Source organism: Phyllopteryx taeniolatus, chromosome 1 (genome assembly GCF_024500385.1).
Source record: "Phyllopteryx taeniolatus isolate TA_2022b chromosome 1, UOR_Ptae_1.2, whole genome shotgun sequence".
NCBI lineage: Eukaryota > Metazoa > Chordata > Actinopteri > Syngnathiformes > Syngnathidae > Phyllopteryx > Phyllopteryx taeniolatus.
This window is the reverse complement of record NC_084502.1, coordinates 49,829,101-49,850,541: the sequence shown is the minus strand read 5'-3', so window position 1 is coordinate 49,850,541 and position 21,441 is coordinate 49,829,101. Positions and strand designations below refer to the sequence as shown.

General features: G+C 44.9%; 2 protein-coding genes across 4 annotated transcripts in view; both read right to left on the bottom strand.

Moving 5' to 3' along the window:
* Positions 1-6,355, bottom strand: part of stat6 (signal transducer and activator of transcription 6, interleukin-4 induced) — a 124,335-nt gene extending 117,980 nt beyond the window's left edge. The window contains exon 1 of one of the 3 annotated variants that reach the window (XM_061747494.1): positions 5,970-6,355. The gene's annotated coding sequence lies outside the window, so the exon portion shown is untranslated. The remainder of the gene's footprint in view (positions 1-5,969) is intronic. The other 2 variants (XM_061747486.1, XM_061747478.1) reach the window with 2 other exon arrangements.
* fignl2 (fidgetin like 2) overlaps positions 1-21,441 on the bottom strand; it is a 543,953-nt gene that overhangs the window by 321,874 nt on the left and 200,638 nt on the right. The window lies entirely within an intron of this gene.

Genomic DNA, 21,441 nt, shown 5'->3' with positions numbered 1-21,441 from the left:
TGTACCAGAGGAAAAAAACTGTTATCGTGCATCGTGCTACACAGGCTCCTTCTAGTGCTACACAAAAGACTCACTGAATTAAATATTCGGACTGTGCATCATGTTACAATAACTTATTTTTTTTAAATCCAGTACAGTACATTTGTTAAGTACAATTCACTTGTATTTAACTTTGAAGTACAATCTTCTTCTTTTCCTTTCGGCTTGTCGCTTTAGGGGTCGCCACAGCGAGTCATTCTTTTCCATGTAAGCCTATCTCCTGCATCCTCCTCTTGAACACCAACTGCCCTCCCGACATCCATCAACCTTCTCTTTGGTCTTCCTCTAGCTCTCTTGCCTAGCAGCTCCATCCTCGTCATCCTTCTACCAATATACTTACTATTTCTCCTCTGGACGTGTCCAAACCATTAAAATCTGCTCTCTCTAACTTTGTCTCCAAAACATCCAACATTGGCTGTGCTCATTTCTAATTTTTTCCAAACTGGTCACTCCCTCGTACATGTCCTGTATTATTCTAACATACTTCTCTGCCACTCCAGACTTCCGCATGCAGTACCACAGTTCCTCTCTGGGTACTCTGTCATAGGCTTTCTCTAGATCTACAAAGACACAATGTAGCTCCTTCTGACCTTCTCTGTACTTTTCCATCAACATCCTCAAGGCAAATAAATAATGCATCTGTGGTACTCTTTCTAGGCATGAAACCACACTGCTGCTCGCAAATACTCACTTCTGTCCTGAGTCTAGCCTCCACTACTCTTTCCCATAACTTCATTTTGTGGCTCATCAACTTTATTCCTCTATAGTTCCCACAGCTCTGCACATCAACCTTGTTCTTAAAAATGGGCACCAGCACACTTTTCCTCCATTCCTCAGGCATCTTCTCACGCGCTAGAATTCTATTGAACAAGCTGGTCAAAAATTTCACAGCCACCTCTCCTAGATGCTTCCATACCTCCACACGAATGTCATCAGGACCAGCTGCCTTTCTGTTTTTCATCCTCTTTAATGCCTTTCTAACTCCCCCTTTACTAATCATTGCCACTTCCTGATCCACCACACTTGCCTCTTCTACTCTCCCTTCTCTCTCATTTTCCTCATTCATCAACTCCTCGAAGTATTCTTTCCATCTCGCACACTACTGGCAGCAGTCAACATATGGTTCTCTGCTCTGCCTTTGTCTTCCTTATCTTCCTCTCCACCACCAGAGTCATCTTATACATCACCATCCTATGCTGTATTGCCACACTCTCCCCTACCACTACCTTACAGTCGGTAACCTCCTTCAAACTACATCGTCTGCACAAGATGTAATGCACCTGCGTGCTTCTACCTCCGCTCTTGTAGGTCACCCTATGTTCCTACCTCTTCTGGAAAAAGGTTTTCACTACAGCCATTTGCATCCTTTTTGCAAAGTCTACCACCATCTGTCCCTCCAAGTTCCTTTCCTGGATGTCGTACTTACCCATCACTTCTTCATCACCCCTATTTCCTTCACCAACATGTCCATTACAATCTGCACCAATCACGACTCTCTCTCTGTCTGGGATGCTCAGAACTACTTCGTCGAGCTCATTCCAGAATTTCTCTTTCACATCCTACCTGTGGGGCATAGCCACTAATCACATTATACATAACACTCTCAAGTTTCAGCCTCATCACTCGATCAGGTACTCTTTTCACCTCCAAGACATTCTTAGCCAACTCTTCTTTTAAAATAACCCCGACTCCATTTCTCTTCCCATCTACACCATGGTCAAATAATTTAAACCCTGCCCCTAAACTTCTAGCCTTACTGCCTTTCCACCTGGTCTCCTGGACACATAAGATATCAACCTTTCTCCTAAATCATCATGTCAACCAACTCACATTCATGCTCTGTGCTTTCCTCTTCTCTTTCTGCCGAAGAACCCGCTTTCCACCTCTTCTTCTTCGACCCGCAGTAGATGAATTTCCACCGGCGCCCTGCAGGTTGACGGTGCCGGTGGCGGACATTGTTAACCCGGGCCACGACCGATCCGGGATGGAATTCTTTGGATGAACGCTCATATTTGTTTGACGAAGTTTTAAGCCGGATGCCCTTCCTGACGCAACCCTCTGCATTTATCCGGGCTTGGGACCGGCCTAAAGTTTGCACTGGCTTGTGCCCCTCCATAAGGCTGCATTATTTAACTTTTAAGTACAATGCAGTTCCATTTAATCTTTTAGAACTTTTTTTCAAAAACAATTTATGTAATTTTTTTATTTATCGTAGCTTGTGTTTTAAGTAATCATTATTTAAGGGCTTTTATTTTTTTTTTAAATCCTATATTTCAGCGCAATGTTAATGTTCAAACTAGGCTTTACACGATCAGGATTTTTGGGGCCAATCACCGAGTTTAAAAAAACGATAACCGATCACCGATCCGATCACATGATGGAGGACGTAATTGATGGAGGACGTCATTGATCGGATCGGCAAATTATGACAATAAAGCCGATCAGCATAAAATGCTAATTATTGATACCGATAAGGCCGATAAAATCGGTGTAAAGTCTAGTTCAAACTGTGCATAATGTTACGTTGCCTTACAATAATTACATATACTTTTTTATTATTTTAATATTAGTCATGATACTGGTTCTTGGAGAGCTAAAAAAAAATTTTTAGGTGGTACTTGGTGCAAAAAGCAAAGAAAATCAGGCGGACTAAACAAAATGCAATGATATGTTGACTGTCATAATGGTGTATAGTGAAAGGACAGAATTTAACTGTGTTTGCATTAAGCATGAGGAGCCATGATGAAGTGCTCTAAGGGAGTTTTAACTGCTAAGTAGCTGGGAGGAAGCCCATCAGTGAGCTCTTACTGACAGGAAATGACAAGACTCCATCCCCCCCACCTCGTGCACTGTGGCTGCAACTACTGAATCCCTGTTTATTCCTACCAAGTTAAGCCTTGAACAAAAACAACAAAAAGTAAAACTGCTCCCCCTGTCAGATCCCTGACAGACACATAACGGAGAGGGAACAAGAAACAATCATCAAGTTTCTCTCCTCATTTCAATGCAAGTAATTTATCAACAGGAAGACTGGCCCTACTGAGCTGTTTTGCAACAAGACGAGTGAACGAATGCAGGGTGGTTGTTTCACTAACCACAATGGGCAGCAACAACAACAACAGAACCCTATTGTTGACCACCTATAGGGGACACACCCACAGAGACATAAATGGGGAGGCTACACACCTAAAATTTAGAACTGAACTAGCCTTTTCCATTAAAGGTGAAACATCTTCAACAAACAAGAAAAGTACAGTTGTCTTGTTTCAACTAGAAACCGATAATTAGCATTTTATGCTTATCGGCTTTAATAACCTGGACAAAAGGCAATGCCTGCATCAGATTACAAGACCAATGTGGTCTTTCACGATTGCACTATGTCAGACTACTACAATAAAATCTTGTATTCCGATACCACCGCATCCCATCTTTTACGATCACTCGGCTTTATCTTGTCAACTCAAACGCAAACGGATACACTTACCATGGCGACGACAACAACAATGGATCACGTCGTGTGTATTATAAGAACAAAATGGGGAAAAACGTTTCTGGTGGTCACCGGTGCTCGGGAGATTATGTTCATTTAAGGCTTGCTTGAGGTATGTTCACATACTTTTTATACGATTTGGCTCGCAAGCAGGCAACAAAACGTTATGTAGCCTTGCAAGATAGTGCTAGCACTACCGATTGTACCGCCGTTAAGTCGAATCATGCTCTAAAGTTTCGGTGTGTGTGAAGTAATTTAATTACAATAAAGTAATTCAACTACAGTATATCCATTATTTCTGTCATGTTGTAATGTTGGTTTGACCTGACTGATTAGAATCTGACAAGAGCAGTGATTTCCAACATTTATGGCGCGAAGGCACATATTTTACAAGTGGAAAATGTCACGGCACACCAACAAACAAAAATGTCACAAAAAGTAGAAACAGTAATTATTGTATGTACTTCCTGCCATCTAATAGAAGAGCATTTATATGTTCGGTCTGTCACTATGCCTCACTGGCATAAATCGAGGAACAAAGATACATTATTTCTTGTAAATGAATATTTTTTTAAGCAGTTAAGTAAACTGATAATTTCCCACGGCACACCTGAAGATTGCTCATGGCAGACTAATGTGCCTCAGCACACTGGTTGGGAATCACTGGACTAGAGAATGAATACTTTTGAAGATATTCATACACAGTCCACAAGTATATCCAGTAAATGACCAAGTCATTTAAATAGACACATTGTTCGATCTTGTGATCGGATCGGTTATCGTTTTTTTTTAAACTCGTTGATCGGCAACAAAAATCCTGATCGTGTAAAGTTTAGTTTCAACCTTTGCAGATTACCATGACCTGGATGACTGAGAATCTGCACAGACTTCATTACAAGTAATTAGTCACTGCACTTTAAGATACAAGCAAATTAAGTAAGCGCCTCTTTGGTAAGATTAATGAATTGACCTAGGCCCCTTTCTATGTCACATTAATTACTGTTTCTTGTTCAAAGGGTATCACCCTTCTGTGGTGAATGTCACAAGAAAGCCAAAGAAAAACATCATACACTTATGGAGATAATCATTTAGACAGTATTTCCACTGCATGGTTCAGGTGACAAAATTCCTATTTTTTTGCTCTGAAACTGTTTCTATTGTGATAGGCGTTATGGCAGCGAAAAGAGAAAAAGAATCCATGGAATCGGCAATCTTCAGATTGGAATCAGGCCTCTTTCAAATGAGGGTAAAAATACATTAAGTATCAGAAGATATCTGCCAAAGCGAGTGCAGTGTAAACACAGAGATGAGCTATAGCCGCCAAAACCAGCTTGACCAACTATACCGATTGCTGAAATGTACATGCTTGCATCCGCCCAAAGAACATAAATATTTTTTTAACCAGCTGCAGTAAATCTAAACTACAGCAAAAGCACAGACAATTAAATATGATATAAATATGCTACATAATAAGAGTCCAACATTAAATAAGCAGTATAATTTCAAACAGCGACCAGTCCCCAGTGTTGTAATGCCCAAGTTACTCTTATTTAAATCAATGAGTCAGCCCCGGCCAACTAAACGCCACATAATGTTTAATATTTGTATTAATTCTGTATTATGTATTATTTCTCAATCCATCTTGTCACTGCCACATGTTGATGCTAGTAGTTATTTACTTCCAATTTGGGGGTCTGTATACAAGTTGCTTTGTGTGTGCCATGAATGTAGTGAAAAGTCATACATGGGATATGTATCACTTATAATGTATAGTGCATATAAATACACAGTCAAATAAATCAGACAGGTATTGAATGGGAATTGGGCACTTGACCTACAGTGCAAATCCAGCCTTAGATGCTCACTGAGCTGTTGTCTCACAAGATTTGCTCATGTGTGATGGTGGTTTGAATTTGAGGTTTTGCATGACTTTTAAAGTATAATTCGCTTCAATGATTTGGTTCCAATTGTTTGCTCTTTTTGGGAAGTCTTCTTTTTCTCTAAACATATTCAACTGCTTTTTGGGGGAGGTCTTTTTCTTTAAACATATTCAACTGCTGAACATGGCATGACATGTTAACTAGAACTAGATGCATGTTAACTAGAAGCCTTGGAGTGCTGAGAGCCTCACGGGGTGATGCCCATATATGGGGATGAGGGACTAACTTGGAAAACAGTTTTCATTTCTCATCGAGATTTATCTAAGGAATCGGAAACACTATATGCAATATCAATATCATGACCAGCAGACACACTTAACGCCTCTCTTGAAGCTGCTCCTAGTGGGCAGCCCTGGCTCACGTACGACAAACCGAAAGCACACATTACGTATTAGTAAGCTAAAAAAAATAAACACGATTAATAACCAATTAATTGATTAATCACCATACTGACCAAGAATAATTAAGCGCACAAACCATGCAAGTACATTTTCGCTTACCGTCAGTTTGTTTGACAGTTTGACAATTTTCCGGATCCGGTTTTCTCTCGTTTCCTCATAGGCCGCTGCGGATCAAACTTCCCAACGTGTACGCGTTGTTTCGTTCTTCTTAGTATCAGTTTTATCCACTTGAAGTTGAGACTTAGGGAGAGCGTCTTTTTTTTTTTTTTTTAACTTGCCTGTTGAAGAAACTCTCGATCCCTGCCGTCCCGTGACAGATGAGGCGAGTGCTCGTGGGCCCACGTGACGTAAGATGTCGTCGCACCCGCACACCTCCTGGGGTCTCAGGAGAGGTTCGAGTCACTTTGTCAGTCGTCCCAAGTGGACTCTGCGTGCCGCCACCGTGAGTGAGCTGATTCAACTTCCAGAGAAAAGTGAAAGGGGCGGGGCAATGACAAGCCGCGAACACACACACACACACACACACACACACACACACACACACACTTCCAGTAAAATTCTTCGACACACAGATAGCATCTTTGACTCCACATTGAGTACAGCATTGTACGTCAACGTCACAGCCATATCGGATGCGGCAAAGTAGAGTGATCACTAATCCTTTCCTATCCAATACGGCTGTACTGAATAACTAGAATCAGTTCGTTCAAAAGATTTGTTGAAAATATTAGTTCACCGAATCATTCAGCTCTTTTTCACAGAATCATTCAAGTTCTCATGCAGTTAATGATTAAGCCCTTGAGGTTCACGTTCACGCAACACGTTCACGGAAGGACTCTGCGTTGTTGTTGTCTCGTATTGTAAACTAGGAAAGGCGGGGAGATTTAAAAAAAAAAAAAAAAAGATCAGTTACCCATCTCTCGCTCAGCATGCTCTCGAACACATCCACACAGGCTCTGTCTGCATTCCACCGCAGTGGCCATTGTCATTGACACCAACACCCAAGCTTACTGCTCACCAACCTTATTGTTATTGTCATCTGATTAAAGTAAAGCATCTTTAAGTGTCCTGAGAAGCGCTATATAAGTTTCATATTATTTTTTTTATTATTAAACAAAAAGCTTTAATAATCGCATTGGAGACACAGAAGGGTGATATCTTTATGTACCTATATACATTTATTACAGTGACGTGCGGTGAGGTTCATGATTGTTGAGGCACTAACTACGTGCCAGTCACGTGACGTCTGAAGTTCGATGACCCTCAACTCAGCACTGCCACATGCTGGTTGTGGCACCGTACATACCAGACTCCACTGTGCACTTTTAGTGGCTTTTCTGGTCGATAAGAAAGACTAAAGGTCACATAATTTCATTAAATATATTAGACAGTCTGTTAAACGTCAGTAAGTGCAGTACATGTGTGATAAAACGTATATTATTGGCGATGTAATGAGGAAACACCGATGTCTCTTGTGTGAAGCCACGGACCAATCACAGCCTGCCTGAATGGATGTGTGCGTGGTCTCTTGAAGCATCATGGGAGCGATGACTCAACGTGACTCGTAGCTGTGCTTCCTATGCATTTGAACAGGAAATATAAAAATTCAGCTATTTTAATGATGAAATCATAGAAATTATTGGATTGAGAAAGAAAATCGATGTAAAGCACAGACCATAGAACTAAAATGGAACATCCATCCATCCATCCAGGGGACATACAAACAAACAACCATTCACACTCACATTCACACGTACGGGCAATTTAGAGTCTCCAATTAATGCATGTTTTTGGGATGTGGGAGGAAACCGGAGTGCCCGGAAAAAAAACACACATGCACAGGGAGAACATGCAAACTCCACACAGGCGGGGCCGGGGATTGAAGCCCAGTCCTCAGAACTGTGAGGCTGACGCTCTAACCAGTCGTCCACCGTGCCGCCCTAAATTGGAACAATTTAATGTAATTATAAGGTTTTATTTACTATTCACATGCAGTGGAAAGGAAAGACTACCAGGGGGCAGTGAGGCTCTGCCTCAGTTGCCTACCCTGACCGCACGTCACTGATCTATTATTTTTTTACATTTACTTTAATGACGTGTGCTTGTTTTCATGTGCTTGACTAACTCAACATTAGCCATTAGCTTGGAGAAATGTATGCTAGTGAAAGCTATCCCATGAGGACGAACGGTTAAAATAGTAGGGTTGGGCATCGTTTGAATTTAAGCAATTCTGGTCCCAATTCTGGGTCTTCAATTCGATTCCGGTTCCAAACGATTCTCGATTCTGATTTTTTTAGGGGCCTGGATCAAAAAAGTTTGCACGATTTAAATAAAGGGTATCCAAATTATCATCATCCATTTTCTCAGCACTTGCAACATAAACTAAAATGAACATTTGACTCTGCGTTCTTTATAACCAGTATCAATATCAAACCTATGAACTAAAAGGCAATGTGTGTGGAACTAACCTAATTGACTTAATATTCATTAATTATTGTTTCAGCTAAAAGTTAAATATAGCCTTGTTAAAATAGTTATTTGTGACTGTTTCATCACGTCAAATGGTTTGTATGTGCAAGTTTTAACTTGACTTCCTGTTTTAAGCATTTAGCCTTTTATTTTTAAGGGTACGCTCAGAACTCAGTATTTTGGCACGAAAAAAATAACTTAACACGACCGGTAAAAACAAATTTAAAACAGGATGCAAGAAAAAGTAAAATGTTGATTCCTTTACCGACACACCGATGAGACACAAGGTTAGTGTTTGTGATACTGTGAGACGTTGTTGTGAATTTTGTCCCAATTCATTGTCATGTAAAGTTGCTAGTTTGACCTTTGGTGAAGTTTTAGCTCAATGTTAAGTTTGTAATGTGACTCTTTCTACTTTCTTTCCGGTATGGAAAAGTCATTCTAACGAGTACTGGAAATGAGAAGTGGGAAGAGCAAAAACAAAAAAAGGATTACCGGGGGTATACGTCACCTGAATTGTTTGAGGAAGAACAAAAAAAACCTTAAAGTTAAGGGTTTAGGAGAAATTTAAGAAAATGTAAAATGTGTGGAAATGTGGTTGACTGTTAGATTTAGATGCGAACAGGGATAGAGGTTTTCTGAGAAAAACTACATGTAGGGCAAGTTACTGATAACTGTGTATTGCCTGTGGTCTAATCTACCCGAGTTGGCCTAGGGGAGGATGTGAGGTTGCGATCGCGAGCTGCATTTCACAGTGGCCTCCACAAATCGATCGCCCCATGACAAAGATCAAGGAGAATGCAAACTGGAAGAAGGCCAACAGCACAATGGCTTCCTGTGACCCACAGCATGGCCCTTTCACACACATCACTTCTGCAGTCCCCTATTCTCCTTACAGAGCCGGCTGCAGTATCCCACAAGAGCAGCCACCTCCCTCCCACACCGCCTGGCCTTGAATGGACTCAACGACAGCCTCATGGACAGTAAAGCATCACTGAACCAGATTTAGCGGCACGGTGGGCGACTGGTTAGAGCGTCAGCCTCACAGTTCTGAGGACCCGGGTTCAATCCCTGGCCCCGCCTGTGTGCAGTTTGCATGTTCTCCCCGTGCCTGCGTGGGTTTTCTCCGGGCACTCCGGTTTCCTCCCACATTCCAAAAAACATGCATTAATTGGGGACTCTAAATTGCCCGTAGGTGTGACTGTGAGTGCGAATGGTTGTTTGTTTCTTTGTGCCCTGCGATTGGCTGGCAACCAGTTCAGGGTGTACCCCGCCTCCTGCCCGATGACAGCTGGGATAGGCTCCAGCACGCCCGCGACCCAAGTGAGGAGAAGCGGCTCAGAAAATGGATGGATGGATGGATGAACCAGATTTGAGGAGGTTGAGGCCAGATGCTGAACAAGGGAGGGGGTAGAAGATGCTTCCATTGTGGAAAGATGGCACATTGGATAGACACTGGATAAGAGACTGTCCAAAGAAGAAGAAAAAAAAGACTTTTGCACTCATGGTTGAAATCGATGGTGGGGGACCCAGTTCATTGGACCTCTGGCTGACAGAGACAGAGCAACACTTAACTGGTGATATACAAACACGCACTGCATCAACATTCGCTGTTTCTTTTTGTTGTACTTTGCAATGAAGACGCACTTGGCACTGATAACATTGCTTCGCTTAGGCTAGTTATTTAATTTACAGTCACCACCAGATATTCATTTACACACTTAAGTAGTTAATGTATGCAACTATGCAGTATAATTGATAGATCCCTTTGAATTAAAAAGATGTCCTCCCATCACAACAATATTGAACTACCTGAAATGTAGAGTCATTACTTGTAATTGTCTGAGGATCTATTACCCGCGTAGATGTTTGGTCTGGGACCTAAGGTGTAGCAGTTTGAAACTGCTGGAACAAATCTACAGGAGACCGGGGATGGTGACCTTGGCCTGGGGCCTAAGGGAAGGTTATTGAGGAATCACCTAAAATGTAGGACGGTTATTTGTTATTTCGTTTTGAGAAACTATCTCGCTGGTGGACATTTGGTTTGGGAAAAAGAATGAAAATGCATTAATTGATAATTGAACATGTTAAATAAACCAAGGTTTATTTTTTGGGGGGTATTAGATAAATCAAAATCCTGGTTAAACTCATGGTTAATTCCATTGATATAAATACATGATGAACACAAATGTGAAAAGCAATATGTTAACTAATTACTGTGAGGGGTGAGAATATCGGTTTTGTGAAAATGTGCAATTCACAACAATTTGTTTGCACTCAAAGGGTTGTTTTGCTTGAAACAATGTTTGTTTCAAATGCCGTCCGGTGAGCAGAGCAAATTTATTTATATAGCAACTTTTAAATAAAAATATAACACCAAGTAGTTTACAGAAATGAAAATGACATGAGAAGCTTTAAAGATGTTTGAGACGGAAGACAAGACTATATGACAGACAAGACGTGTGTTCAACCTATGGACGAAAACGACTTGGTGTGAGTGACTGTGAGGTCTGGTAATTACTGGTGTGCTGGTGTGTTTATGTATGTGTGTGGTGTTTGAGAGACAAATAGTGCCATCTTGGCCAAATGTTTGGTGAAAGTTGTTTTGGAAATTAAATCAGGAAAGAATCTTGTCTTTTGTAGTTTTAATAATATCTTTGCAAAGAGAGAGAGTGTAGCAACACCGGTCCTGCAATAAGGCCACGATTCTTACTGATGTCCAGATTTTCATTTATTTCGCCTTCTCCACCGATGACATCACAAAATCACGCGACACTGTGAAAACTACGGGTAAAACAGAAGTCCAAATGAGGCAAATGCTAAAACACTGGACAATAAATTAAATACACATGAAATGTCCATTATATGCCCAAAGCATATTGTAAACAATTAAGCATGAAACACAAATAAGCAAAGGTATAAATACCGTGTGCACCTCCTGAACACAGTGTAAATGTCTCTGTCCATATATACCATGCATTCCTGCTTCCACATCTGTCCTTAATGTCTTCCCGCTTCTTACCCACAATTCCACACTGCCTCAAACTAGACCAGGGTCACGTGACCATACACTATCACAATAAAATGTCTTCACAAAGGTTTTATACAACAAAACCATTTTGTATGGCACATTTCACAAGTTATTTATAACAAACTTGTTTGTCTTATTTATTGTCTTATATTTACATTTGTATTTAGTAACCTTTATAGTTACAGCATTAAATCAAATCTATTTTGTATTTTGAAACGTGAAACATAAATTTACATATATAATGAAATCTGTCTTTCTGACAGTTACACTCCCACCAAATTACTATGATTTATGGTCACATCTCATTTTGAATAAATCTAGTAATTTCTAAAACAATACACAATAACTGGTAAGAAGAACTCTGAAACTAATGCTGTTTGGAAATCTCAACACATCTATGTTATTTTCCATTAACACAACAAGTTTGTGAATAGGACGCTCAAGAATGGATGGATTAGTGAGCCTTTGACCCTTTTTCCCATTTGTATGGTGGCTTTTCGCACCAGACCAACATCATCTGTACGGACATTGAGCACTCTTCCCAGTCTCCATACATTGCGGGGAGTTGCTTCTTCTTTGAGAATGTCAACATCTCCAATTTTCACATTACGTTGTGGAGATTGCCACCGTTGCCTGACAGTGATGTTTGCCAGATATTCTTTCTTCTACCTAACTCCAGAATTGTCCTGACAAGTACTGTACCCTGCGCCACCTTTTCTTGGCGTAGATGTCTTCTGCCACAAATTTTCCTGGGGGAGGCAGAGGAACAGAGGTTTTCATGGTGAGCAAATGGTTTGGTGTAAGTGGCTCTTCACTTTTGGGATCACTGATGCTGTCAGTATTGAGTGCCTGACTGTTTATTATTGACATGGCTTCATAGAAAAATTTTCTCAAGGAAACATCATCCAATCTTCCAGAACTCTTGGATAGGACCCAAGTCATCACACTTCTCACTGTCCTAATCTGTCGCTCCTATACACCTCCCAGAACAAAGCCACACTGATTCTCTGCTCAATAAGTAGCAACTCTGTCTTTGTCTACTTCTGTTAAAGCTTTTGAGAGTTGATTCTTGTCCCCTACAAGATTTGTCCCTGGATCAGATCTGATCTCCCTTACAGCTCCTTGGATAGATATAAAACATTTCAATGCATTAATGAAGGCATCTGATGTTAGATCTTCCAGCATTTCTATGTGAATCTCTCTTGATGACAAACAAGTGAATATCAGGCCATATCTCTTAGATTCCTTCTGACCCTGCTTGGTTAGATAGGGTCCTAAGCAGTCCATTCCACAGAATGAGAATGGTGGAGATGCGTCAACACGAGTCACAGGTAGAGTCGCCATTTTCTGTATTTCCGTTGGCCTGCGAGCTCTTCTGCATGAAACACATTGTCTGATGTGATTTGCCACAACCTTACTACCACCAACAACCCAGTAGACATTTGCTCTCAATTAATTCAGGGTTTGACCTCGGCCTAGATATTGAGTTTTCTCATAACAGTAATCCAAAATTAGGCTTGTGACTGCGCCATCTTTTGGTAGAATGGCAGAATGTTTCAGGTCAAGAAGTAAAGAAGCTGCTTTTAATCTTCCTCCCAACCTAAGTACGCCCTCTTGCAGCACCGGGTCAAGCTGGTACAACCGATTGTGTGACAGTTTTCCCTGCTTTAATTTGTGCAACTCTTCTTTGAAAACATCTTTCTGTGCTAATCTGTGCTAATCTCACAAGCACCAAACCAGCCTTTCTTCTTTCCCCAACTGTTATGAACTGTGATGATTTGTCTTTTTGTGCCAACCGTAGGATCCGAGCCACTACATTCAACGCATTATGCCATGAGAGAATTGCTTGACTCTGTCTAAGAAATTCTCCTTGATTACACTGATTTGCGGTGTTTTTACCTCAGGATCTCCTACCATAAGTCTGGGTTTGTTTTTGGTGTGACAATTTCTCTCTCCCAGAGGAACTTTGGTCCAGTGAACCAGTTGGAATTTATTTGTCACGGACGGCAATGCCGTAAGGGCAGATCCCAAAAAAGAGACTCAAAGTAAGAGGTCCGAAAATTTTTAATTCAATGACAGAGCATGTGATGGCGAGACATACAAAGCTAAAGGGACTCACAACCAGAGAGAATCAAAAAACAGATAACGCAGGGAGACACGACAAAAGGTCTGTGTGGTATAACCGTAGAGAACCTAAATTTGGACAGCGGTTAGAACGGCGGCAAACACGGGGCAAAAACGAGTGAATATTCCGACGTCCACACACTGTCACGGTGCCCCCTAAAAAGCCTGATGATTACAATGCATGACAGGTGCATCACCGATGTCGACGCCCACCTTTGCTCACCCAGACACTGCACCACAAAGAAAAACAATTTGAAACACAGGGCCATGACAGTATCCCCCCCACTGGCGGACCACCCGGCTTCTGCGGGTGGAGAGAGTGGAAGGCCTGGAGCAGGGACGGATCTAAGATCCAAGAGCGGGGAACCCAGGAACGCTCCTCAGGGCCGTAACCCTCCCAGTCGACCAAATACTGCACACCCCTGCCCCTTCTTCTGGAATCCAATATTTCACCCACCGTGTACACTGGCTCGCCATCAACCACCCGCGGAGGAGGAGGAGGGACCGCTGGAGGACACAGAGGGCTGGAGGAAACCGGTTTGAGCAAGGAGACATGGAATACAGGGTGAACCTTCATGGCGGGAGGGAGCCGAAGTTTAACTGCCACCGGGTTAACAACAGAGTCAATTTCGAAAGGACCAATATACCGAGGACCCAGTTTTTTAGAACTCCCGGCCAAATGCAAATCTCGCGTGGACAACCAGACCTTCTCACCAGGATGGTAGGGAGGAGCTGATGATGATCAGCTAACTGCCGGTTGCGGGCCTCAGTACGGGACAAGGCCGCCTTTGCATTCCGACACACCCGATGAGCCCTTTGGAGATGGACCTGTACAGATGGGACGACCACCTCCCTCTCCTGAGAAGGGAACAACGGTGGCTGATAACCGTATGCAGTCATGAACAGCGACCGTCCAGTGGCAGAGCAAACGAGGGTGTTATGCGCATATTCCACCCAAGGCAGGTGAGAAGACCACGAGGAGCGGTGCTGATGGCAAACACAGCAAAGAGCAGCCTCCACATCTTGATTCGCCCTCTCAGCCTGGCCGTTGGTCTGCGGGTGGAAACCGGACGGACGACTGGAGGAAGCCCCCAGCGCTTTCCAGAACAACATCCAGACCCAAGAGATGAACTGCGGCCCCCTGTCAGACACCAGATCAGCAGGAATACCATGAACTCGGAAGACATGGTCGACAAGGAGATTAGCAGTCTCAAAGGAGGACGGCAGCTTCGGCAGAGCAACGAAATGGGCCATCTTGGAGAATCTGTCGACAACACTCAGGATGACCGAGTTCCCTCCGGACAGTGGAAGGCCCGTGATGAAGTCCAAGGCGACGTGGGACCAGGGGCGGGAAGGAATGGGCAGTGGACGGAGAAGACCAGCTGGAGGACGATGGGAAATCTTGCTACGGGCACACACTGAGCATGGCGAAACATATTCCTTAACATCCCTGCGTAGTCCCTGCCACCAGAACCATTGGGAAATGAGGAAAAATGTCCGACTGACCCCAGGATGGCAAGCGACTCTAGAAGTGTGTCCCCACCTCAACACCTCTGGACGTAAAACGTCCGGAACAAACAACTTGCCATCAGGAGCCTGGACGTTCCTCCCTGCCTCCACCACCTTCTTCTCAACCTCCCACTGAAGTGCTCCCACCACCCTATCCCAGGTAGAATGGTCTCCACAACAGGCTGAACAGCAGACGGGCCAAGCAGCCTAGAAAAGGCGTGAGGTTTGCCGTTCTTCAACCCAGGGCGGTAAGTGATGATGAAATCGAAACGGGTAAGGAACAGGGCCCAACGTGCTTGACGGGAGTTGAGTCTCTTAGCAGTCCGGAGGTAAGACAGGTTCTTGTGGTCGGTGAAAACTTGAAAAGGTTCCCTAGTACCCTCCAGCCAGTGCCTCCACTCCTGTAGCGCCAGGACAATGGCCAGTAGCTCTCTATTTCCCACATCGTAATTGGCCTCTGCTGGGCTCAGGCGCCTAGAGAAGAAGGCACAGGGGTGCAGCCTCTGGTCGACCGAGGACCTCTGGGACAGGACCGCCCCTACACCTGAATCAGATGTGTCCACCTCGACAACAAAATGAAGGTCAGGATTAGGATGATTTAACACAGGAGCCTTCACAAACAATTGTTTAATATGATCAAAAGTCACATCTGCCTTAGGGGTCCATACAAATGGTATTTTATTGGAAGTAAGTCTAGTCAGAGGTCCCACCTTAAGGCTGTAATCACGTATAAATCACCTATAAAAATTAGCAAAACCCAAAAACCTCTGCAACTGCTTCCTAGACGTTGGAGTTGGCCATCAACCACAGCCTGGATCTTGGCTGGATCGGCCCGAAGCTGGCCCTTCTCCATGATGAACCCCAAAAACTGTACCGACTCGCATGGAACTCACACTTCTCAGCCTTGATGTAAAGACGTTTTTTCATCAAGCGCTGCAACACCATGCGGACATGTTGGCGATGTTCATGTAGAGCACGGGAAAAGATTAAGATGTTGTCCAAGTACACAAAACAGAATACATTTATCATGTCCCGGAGCACATCATTAATAAGACACTGAAACACAGCGGGTGCATTCGTGAGTCCAAAATGCATGACTAAATACTCAAAATGACCTAATGGAGTATTGAACACAGTCTTCCACTCATCTCCCTCCTTCATCCTCACCAGGTGATAGGCATTGCGCAGATCTAATTTTGTGAACACCTTTTCAGACTGCAAAGGGGCAAACGCCGAGTCCAACAGTGGGAGAGGATGCTTATTCTTTATCGTGATGTCGTTGAGACCCCGGAAAAAGACACGGTTGCAGGGTCCCGTCCTTTTTATTGATAAGGAAAAATACGGCACCAACTGGCGACGACGAGGGACGAATCAACCCGGCAGCTAGCGAGGTCAAAATATAATTCTTTAATGCCTCTTGCTCTGGCCTGGAAATCTGATACAGCCTCGCACATGGTAGTGGAGCCTCAGGAATCAACTCTATGGAACAGTCGTATGGACGATGCGGAGGCAAAGACTAGGCGCGATCATTACTGAACACTAGTTGCAAATCATGGTACTCAGCCGGTACATTAGCCAAATCGATGTGCTCGTCTTGAACACGGGAGGTAGTAGTCAACATGGCAGACAATGAGAATGACAAAATAGGCTCCAATTCACAATCTGTAGTTGATCTCAATTAATATCTGGATTATGAAGTTTTAACCACGTTAATCCCAGCACAACTGGAGCAGATTGACAGGGCATTACAAAAAAATCGTCACGATTCAATGTGGTTACCCGAAAGCTTTAAACACAGTGGAGCCGTAATATGTGTTGTAACCGCCAGGAGATGTCCATCCAAATCAAGTACTTTTCTAGGTTTGCTAAGTCTGTACAGTGGACAATTTAGAGTCTCTATCACACAGGAGACCACTCATCAAACACTCATCAGCTCCGGAGTCAATTAACGCAGAAAACTTCACACTGCCGCCAAATCCCAATACTTCGCCCGGCAATTGAAGTCTCTTGTTGTTCGATCCAGTTCTCAATTCACTGGGTACCATGTCCTCATCAAAATACTCACACGATGAGGCGTTCTTTCCGGAGGGAGAAGGCGCTCTCACCACCACCTGGCCGCTCTGTTGGAACGTGTATTGTCACTTCCCCGTAAAGGTCTCGCCATGCAGGTGGATAACTTCTGTCCTGGTCGGCCGCAGTACAGACAACACCCCGCTCTCCGACGTTCCGTCTCCGTCAGTCGCCCCCCGCCGAGTTGCATCGGCTCCTCCACGGCCAGGCCCGGCTCCCTCGTTGACGCCGAGCTGGATGGGGAACACAAGCGGAGTCTTCCTTGGCAGACAAAGAATGTCCCGGGGAAACGGATCCAAAAAAAATGCGCCGTTCAACCGCCCGCTCGCGCTGCTGTTCCCTCAGTCGATTGTCCAGTCTAATGGCTAGTCCGATGAACTCCACCAAATTAGTGGTCTCGTCCCGGGCGGCCAACTCATCTTTGACAGCAGGACAGAGTGCCCGACGAAAAATGCCGCTCAACGCAACATCGTCGAATCCACTCTCTGCTGCCAGGGTGCGGAACAAAATGGAGTATTCGGCTACTAACAAGTCCCCCTGGGAATGGTCCAACAACCTGCTACCGGCCTCCTTGCCCTTGACTGGGTGATCAAAAACTCTCCTCAGTTCAGATTCGAATGCCGGGAAGGAGGAACGTAACGCTGGGTTGGCGCTGCTGACCGTCATCGCCCACGATGCCGCCTTACCCATAAGTAGACTCATTATAAAAGCAACCTTCGTCTTATCCTGGGCATACGTGACCGGTTGTTGGTCAAATACTAGGGTACATTGATAAATAAATTGACCGCAGCCGCCGAGCTCCCCAGCATAACGAGGTGGATTTGGGAGACGAGCTTCCCTGGCGGGTGGCCCAGCGTGGCCACCGTGTTGGTGGCTGGTGCTTCTGCCAGAACCGGAGGTGATCCAATTGCACACACCTGATCAACCCGAGAACTCAGCGTACTGAGATGGGTCTTTAACGCAGTAATTGCCTCCCTGAGCTTGTGCAACAATGTCCCGTGTCTTCCTACCAAATGTCCCTGATTTGCCAACGCGTGGTGAAAAGAGTCTGAGTCTGTGGGATCCATTTTGGTCGGAATATTCTGTCACGGACGGCAATGCCGTAAGGGCAGATCCCAAAAGAGACTCTAGGTAAGAGGTCCGAAAAATTTTAATTCAATGACAGAGCATGTGATGGCGAGACATACGAAGCTAAAGGGACTCACAACCAGAGAGAATCAAAAAACAGTTAACGCAGGGAGACACGACAAAAGGTCAGTGTGGTAAAACCGTAGCGAACCTAAATTTGGACAGCAGTCAGAACGGCGGCAAACACGGGGCAAAAACGAGTGAATATTCCGACGCCCACACACTGTCACGATGCCCCCTAAAAAGGCTGATGATTACAATGCATGACAGGTGCGCCACCTTCGCTCACCCAGACACTGCAACACAAAGAAAAACAATTTGAAACACAGGGCCATGACATTATTAAGTCTGACACCTTGAGACCTCTGGAGGCATGATCAGCTGGATTTTTATCAGTATCAATGTAACACCACTGGTCTGGATTGGTTGTATCTCTAATTTTCTGGACTCTGTTCGCAACAAAAACATGAAACCTACGGGCTTCATTAGCAATGTAGCCGAGAACTACTTTTGAGTCTGTCCAAAAATATTCCTGATCGATTTTGAGTTCCAGCTCCTCTTTTAACATGCTACTGACTGCTGCAGATACCACGGATGCTGTTAACTCCAATCTTGGTATGGTTACTACTAGGCTTTACACGATCAGGATTTTTGGGGCCAATCACCGATCAGCGAATTTAAAAAAACGATAACCTGATCCGATCACAAGATGGAGGAATGTGTCTATTTAAATGACCTGTTCATTTACTTTATATACTTGTGTACATAATTGCTCAAAAAATTATATTTACAATAAATAATGTAGCTTTTTTCCTCTATTTATGCCAGTGAGGCAGAGTGACAGACAGAACAAATGAACGGTCTTCTATTAGATGGGAGGAAGTAAATACAGTTATTAATGTATCCACTTTTTGTGACATTTTTGTTTGTTGGTGTGCCGTGAGATTTTTCAATTGTAAAATATGTTCCTTGACTCCATAAGGTTGGAAATCACTGCTCTATTCTAATCAGTCAGGTCAAACTAACATTACATGACATAAATAATGGGTGCTAACTTACTGTAATTCAATTACTTTATTTTTAATTAAATTATTTCACCCACACCGGAACTTTAGAGCATGATTCGACAGAACGGCAGCATGTTTACATACAACCTTTCGTGCTACCGCTAGCTTGTGAAATGGATTTTTTCGCCTGTGGTTCTGAGTCGATTGTACCCCGGGAGAACACCGGCTTCCTTTGGGTAGGAATGACGTCGAAACACTTGGCTTTTGGGCTAATTCGATTTATTGAACAAGCCGTAGTGTCATAGCAGCTGGTTACAAAGCCAGAACAACAAAAAAGCCCCGAAACTCCTGGATGCCAGTTTATAAAGGTTTAATTATCTAGGCGTGGAATTAACCCAGCTCCTGGGTTTACCCTCCTTGAGCTGTCACCTTATCGTGGTGGAGGGGTTTGTGTGTCCCAATGATCCTAGGAGCTAAGTTGTCTGGGGCTTTATGCCCCTGGCAGGGTCACTCATGGCAAACAGGTCCTAGGTGAAGGACCAGACAAAGCACAGCTCCAAAAACCCCTATGACGAGTACAATAAAAGGTTTCAAGTTTCCCTTGCCCGGACGCGGGCCTCCCTTCGAAGGCGAGCGCTTGGTGGCCGAGCCTGCACCCACGGGGCCCGGCCGGGCACAGCCCTTCCCATGGGCTCACCACCTGTGGGAGGGGCCATAGGGGTCGGGTGCAGTGCGAGCTGGGCGGTGGCCGAAGGCGTGGACCTTGGCGATCCGATCCCCGGCTACAGAAGCTGGCTCTAGGGACGTGGAATGTCACCTCTCTGGCAGGGAAGGAGTCCCAGCTGGTGTGTGAGGTCGTGAAGTTCCGACTAGATATAGTCGGACTCGCCTCCACGCACAGCTTGGGCTCTGGTACCAGTCCTCTCGAGAGGGGTTGGACTCTCTTTCACTCTGGAGTTGCCCACGGTGAGAGGCGCTGAGCAGGTGTGGGTATACTTATTGCTCCCCGGCTCGGCGCCTGTACCTTGGGGTTCACCCCGGTGGACGAGAGGGTAGCCTCCCTCCGCCTTCGGGTGGGGGGATGGGTCCTGACTGTTGTTTGTGCCTATGCACCAAACAGCAGTTCAGAGTACCCACCCTTTTTGGAGTCCTTGGAGGGGGTGCTGGAGAGCGCACCCGCTGTGGACTCCATCATTCTGCTGGGGAACTTCAATGCTCACGTGGGCAATGACAGTGAGACCTGGAAGGGCGTGATTGGGAGGAACGGCCCCCCTGATCAGAACCCGAGCGGTGTTCTGTTATTGGACTTCTGTGCTCATCACGGATTGTCCATAAAGAACACCATGTTCAAGCATAAGGGTGTCCACACATGCACTTGGTACCAGGACACCGTAAGTCGCAGTTTGATGATCGACTTTGTGGTCGTGTCATCAGACTTGCGGCCGCATGTCTTGGACACTCGGGTAAAGAGAGGGGCGGAGCTGTCAACTGATCACCACCTGGTGATGCCGGTCCGAAGTGGCAGGCGCAAACTTATTGTGAGTGTCTGCTGGGAACGTCTGGCGGAATCCCCTGTCAGAAGGAGTTTCAACTCCCACCTCCGACAGAACTTTGCTCATGTTCCGTGGGTGGCGGGGGATATCGAGTCCGAGTGAACCATGTTCCGCGCTTCTATTGCTGAGGCAGCCGACCGGAGCTGTGGCCGTAAGGTGGTTGGTCGTGTCGTGGCGGCAATCCCCGAACCCGTTGCTGGACACCAACGGTGAGGGATGCCGTCAAGCTGAAGAAGAAGTCCTATCGGGCCTTTTTGGCATTTGGGACTCCTGAGGCAGCTGATGGGTACCGGCTGGCCAAGCGGAATGCAGCTTTGGTGGTCGCTGAAGCAAAAACTCGGGCACGGGAGAAATTCGGTGAGGCCATGGAGAAAGACATCCGGACGGCTTTGAGGAAATTCTGGTCCACCATCCGGCGTCTCAGGAGGGGGAAGCAGTGCACCATCAACACTGTGTATAGTGGGGATGGGGCGCTGCTGACCTCGACTTGGGACGTTGTGAGCCGGTGGGGAGAATACTTTGAAGACCTCCAATTCCACCGACATGCCTTCCCATGAGGGAGCAGAGTCTGGGTTCTCTGAGGCGGGCTCTCCTATCTCTGGGTTTGAGAGCACCGAGGTGGTTAAAAAGCTCCTCGATGGCAAGGCCCCGGGGGTGGATGAGATTCGCCCGGAGTTCCT